Source organism: Pinus tabuliformis, chromosome 8 (assembly GCF_031772625.1).
Source record: "Pinus tabuliformis cultivar Carrire ecotype Pingquan chromosome 8, CPIR1, whole genome shotgun sequence".
Taxonomy (NCBI): domain Eukaryota; kingdom Viridiplantae; phylum Streptophyta; class Pinopsida; order Pinales; family Pinaceae; genus Pinus; species Pinus tabuliformis.
Genome location: NC_142294.1, coordinates 993017357 through 993023293, shown reverse-complemented (window position 1 = coordinate 993023293; position 5937 = coordinate 993017357).

Below are 5937 nucleotides of genomic sequence, written 5' to 3'. Positions count from 1 at the left end.
ATTGACCCTACAGGACCCTGTCCCAACAGGCCCCCAACACAAATATCATGACTTGCCCCCAAGTCACTCTACTGGCACGAAGATCTTATTGCGAAGACCTCCCAATTCCACTTGTGCCACCGCTACTTCAATTGTGCTCTGTGTGGTTGCTTGCTTGGTATGTTCCACCAACTACTCAGTTACTATCCCTGCACTATCTTCCTGGATCTTCTACTGCATTTTCTATAGGCTGTCCAACTTCTCCCCAGTGGTGGTGGAGATCACATAGGCCTCATCTAGCCATTTCCCCAATCTTGCCTTGAGGACTTCCTCTTTCTGTTGCGCTGCGTCTACCTGTTCGAGTAGTTGTTTTTCCTCATGCAACTTTTCCAACCTTTGTGTTATAGAGACGGTACACGCTGTTGCCATTTCTTTGTCATATTGTTGCTGCAATTCCTTGGCCTTTGTGTTCAACCTCTGCAGGTTAAGATCTAGAAAACAGTGTTTTGGATTAATCACATTGTAAGGATTCTGAATGGCTAACACTGAACGTTGATGCATCCTTGCTATTTATTCTCTTAGATCGTCTCACTTCTCACCTTGTCCTAAGGAACCACATTAGTTGGTTCGAAACGTCGACCCAATCCTTACAATGTGATTAATCCAAAAGACTATTTTCTAAATTATGGATCACAAAAGTCTTAGATCTAAGGTTAGGATCTTCTTACACAGTCATAAGTACCTCCATGTATTGCTCGAAGAGCGCAGTGCATTCCACCACCATGATCTCTATTGCAATGACTCCATCCTTCACAGTGGCTACACGTTGTTCTCTGACCTCTGGTGGAGTTGATGGCTGTGACTTCAACTCAAGCTCTGTTATCTTAAGGTTCAGCTCAAATTGAACCTTGGCCATTTCTATTTTCGCATCATGCACACCTGCAGCTAGCTTCTAGATATTGGCCTCCAACGGCACTTCTTCTGGGATGTCCAGTTCTGGAACTGTTTTGCACGCTTCAACTACCACAGCTATAGTGGGCTCATTCTGCTCCTGAACCTTTTTCCATGTTGTTATTGACACGCTTTTTCCCACAAACATCTATTTGTTTTTGACTTTGTGCTTACTAATCAAGCTCACTACACACTCCTCTCAAGCCCTGATCTCTGCAATCACACCTACTTGCAGCGTGTGAAGGAATTTGCTAGGGAGCGTGGCCAAGTTCAGACCAATGTTCCTCAAAGCACTGAAAGTGACCTTGTCAGCATCCACCTCTGCACTCAAGGGTCCATCAGGCAACGTGACTACCTGAAGATCCAAGGATAAAATAAACTCTACTACTTGAGTGGTCCTCGGTTCCTAATTAGTTGATGCAGCGCTACTCGACCCAGCATCTGCTTGGAGTCTGTATGGAACTTAGTGCTTGCTTTTGTTGCTACTCAAACTATCAGTTCTGTTTTTGTATCCCTTACCTTGTCACCAATATCATCCAAGTCACCCTCCATCAAGCTAATAGGATCTAACAATGACTTGGAGGCCTCGGTCTTCTTCCTGCTCCCTATAATGTTTCACCTGGAAGGGAGTGCTTTCCTGATCCCCACCGCCGTATTTTGACCACTCTTCTTCCTCTGTTTGTGGCAACAGATATTTCTGACTCCTATCAGAGCTGCACTCTCCCTGCTCTACTTGTTCTTTAGTGGCGTGCTCTGACTCTACTCGAGCCTTCTCCTTAGTCTACTTCTTTCTATTTTTAGCCAACTATTGAACCTTTAGTCGGGTCGCTTCCTTTTTCTGTTTCTCTGCAGACTTTCTAGTCCCGATTGTAGTGCTTTTTTAATCAATCTTAATTGACTGAGATTGCAACATTTAATTTTCAACCCAGGGTAGGTCTCGCTGCTTTGATGGAGTTCACATTGTCTGTGCCGATACACTCTAGCCAAGAATAAGAAAATGCAGAAAACTATAAAAGATGTTGCTAATCTAAATTGTTGAATCAAACCATGCGTGTAGACATAAAAAACACTCTACAGAATTAAATCACAACTTGCAACTATCAAATTAAAGGTGCGCGACATAGGTACTGATGCCTACTCCAACTGGTTACTACCATTTTGTTGATTAACTCAGTGTAAAAACATAATATAAATGGAAACAACAATGAATGTAATCCATGATTTGTACAACAACAACGAAAAACTATAAATAAATTAACTAACTAGAATGTACACTACATGTATCACTGCTATCTCTGCCAAAGAGGAGGGACCTTACTCCTCAAGAGGGTGCAGGAATAATACAAAAGTGATTAACGAAACAGCTGAAGAACAGTAATGGCATCACTGTCCTGATTGATATTAAAAATAAACTCATAATTACATAAGTAGAGTAACAGTATTCTTCTATATTCGTGTCCTTGTACATGAAAATTGAGTTCTTTTATAGTTATTACAACCCAAAATTAGAAACAGATCAGTCATGAGAATCTCACCATTCTCATGCTGATAAAAAATAAAAGTAGTTATAACCTATTGCTAAATACAAATATACATTAGCTATGATTGAAATTTCTTGAGCCTTGTTGCTTCAAAAATAAACAATCCCTAATGCCCACAATTGTTATGTGGAATAGTACCCACATTTTCCAGTGTCGGCGCAACAACATTGAGTGAATGACAGTTCGGGATGACACTGCATCACTGGTGACAACACTTTTGATGTGACAGTGGATTCTTGTATCAGCGCATGGTGTAACAACATCTAATGTGTAACCATAACCTATAACAACATTCAACATGTAACAACGACCTGTAACAACATCCAGGGTGTAACAACCGCTCTACCCTTTCCTACATTTAATCCACGTTTCCTATCTACTTCATAGCTTTGTTCTCATGATCCATCACCTGAAAAGAAGAGCTTCCCAAAATACTTCTTCAATACTCTCCCAGTTAGCCACAAAAAGGAATAAAGCCTCGTATTATTCAGTAAAATACAAAAAAGTAACATGAGAGTAGAATAGATTAAAAGGGTAAGAAAACAAGGAATTTGATCATGTAAAGTCATAGGCATGGAGGACAGAAAGGTCAAAACTAGGGAAAGAATGTGCAGAAAATAGGTAAAAGACCACACCCAACATCTCCCCCCGACTGAAGCAACTGCATGTCCCCATGAAAAATCTCATCTCCTTCTATTGTACCTCCGATGCAAGTCTGTGAAATTGTAGGCATCGGCAGTGTCTTCGCTCAGATCTCTAAACCCTTGAATGGATATCAACTAACATGGCCAAGATTCCTCTTCGTAGTCACAGAGTCGGTAATTAGGCTGATACTCCTCCAATGGCAACCATATCAAAGGAAATTTGAATCTAAGGCTAATCGAGAAAGCCCCCAGTGTTTGTATAATCCAAGCATATTCTGGCACCCATGTAACAACAGCCAAAAAGTTCTTATAGTCAAAAGGATCCCCTTCTTGTATTTCAGTGCTACAGGCCTCAGTGCGCTTGAGATATCCTACTAATGCTCGACTTTTCATCTCTGTATACAGGTTGAGGCAGATCCTCATGATCCTTTTCCTATAGGTGGCCAATTTCTCTCTGATTTATGGAGTGCTCAGGAATAGTTTAAACTCTTGCCGAAGTTCGTAAGCCATTCCTGGTTCAGCCCTGACCAAAAATTTTGTTCTCTCCTCATTGACTTCTGTTGATTTCTTGGCAAAGTGCCACTCAATCTGATTCCTCATGAATGAAAGGAAGGCTTGCAGCTGCAAGTCCCTTATGTAGGAGAGGACACTTGCCGCCATCTTCATGCTAACATATTCACGCATGATATTGTGCAAGAACAACTCACACAACAAGCTTTGGTCATCAAAGTCATAGGATCGAAAAATTTCAAAAAAGGTACGGGTTGAAGAACCCATATAGGACCTACCTTCAAAGACTTCCTTTAATTGAAATAGGTAATAACATTCCCAAAGGAACACTGGGTATGACGGGCATGTCCGCCTACATGCTAGCAGGTTTAGAGCAAGGTCATGTAGTTTGGTCTTATCGTCCATTAGGTCCAATATCTTTCAATTCACTTGATACAGTTGTTCATCCTTCTTCTTTATAACTTCCTTGTGCCTTTGTGCCTCCTCTTCTCTTTCCCATTCTTCTTTCAGCCATTCTTCTCTCAGGGAATCCATAATTATTTTTTGTACTTTGAGTGAGATCGCTTCCTCCTGTAGAGAGAGCATCAACTGCTTCCAATTTTGTAGCTTTGGCAACAACAACAATCTCTCAGAACACCATCCTTCATCAGGACACTATGTTCTTCCACATGCATTATCAATTGACGGTGTAGCAACTTCCTGAGGGTGAAATTTTCCACCTCAGCTACTGGTTCTTGTGTAACAGTAGCTTCGTCAGTGGATTTTGTCACAGTTTTTTTATCTTCCTGGTTGTTATGAAACTAGCTCACATAAATATTGAAAAGATAGATCAACTCCTTAGAAATAAGCCTCTTCAAGGGGGCAACCTCCTTTACATCACACAAATGAACAATTCTTAGAGGATACAAATGACAAGACCTCCTTTCTATATATAGGAGTCTAAGGGGTCATAATATAATCAGAGCTGACACAACAATAATAATGTAAGGGCACTATAATAACAATAGTGGGCTTCTATGGGGCACAATAATAACAACATGGGGACCACATGGGAACAACAATATAATAAGGGGGTTGTAATAATAACAATAAGGGGTTACACTAGTAGTCTAGGGACCTAACATGCCCCTCTCCTTAAAAAAGTGTTGTCCTCAACGCTTGAGTAGTTCTTGATGCTTCTGTATAAATTCTTGTCCTCCCATGTGGAATCTTCAGCAGGTAAGTTCTTCCACTTGATGAGATACTTTGAAATTGATCTATTTCGTAGCTTTCGATTTCTTGGTTCTGTGACTACTTCAAGTTCCAATATGATTTTTCCTTCTTTGTCAAGTTCTCGCAATACTGTTTGAACTGAGATCTTCTGCAACTTTTGAATGAGTTCGCACTCCTTTGGGCATATGGATATATGTAAGGCCTAATGTTTGGAGGAAAACTTCGTGGAATCAGATGAATAGAATGATCATGATCACGAATAGGTGGGAGGCCTTTGGGAGTCTCAAATACCTTGGAATGATTGTCCGAAACGTTTTGGAGATCTAGAGAAATACATGATTTCGATGTGGGATCCTCTAGTGAACATAATTATGAAATTACACCCTATTGTTTTATATTTAGAAGCTTTTTCATGCTATTATGTTTGATTATCTTTCTAGGTTTTCCTTCGATACCCATCAATTCAACTTCCTTTCCTTCCCAAAAAAAATTCAAGAAAAGTTCTTGAAAATTAAAAGCTATCGTACCCACAGATTGTAGCCATTGGACTCCTAGTAAAACATTAGCACCACCCATTGGAATGGAAAGCATTGGGCTATTCAATACATATTATCCCATGGATAGCTTGATATTATGGCACTTTCTAGAGAAATTTATGATTCCTCCACTTGCAACCATCACTTGACACTCAACTGTTGGATATAGGAAGCAATTCAATTCCTTGGCTATCTTACAATCAATAAAATTATGGGTACTACCTGAATCAATCAACACTCTTACCTTTTTCTTCTTGATATGTCCTTCTATATTGATAGTTTGAGGAGTGGTAATTTCTTTCAATGCATTACAAGATATGGTCGGATTGATTTCTTGAGACTCGATGTGATCTTTCAATTCTTGAACATTTTACTTCTTGATATGTCCTTCTATATTGATAGTTTAAGGATGGTAATTTTGTCCAATGCATTATAATATATGGTTAGATTCATTTCTTCTTTCTCATTGTGATCTTTCACTTCTTGAACCTTTTTCTTCTTGATATGTCCTTCTATCTTGAGAGTTTTAGGAGTGGTAATTCTTTTCAGTGCTTTACAAGATAT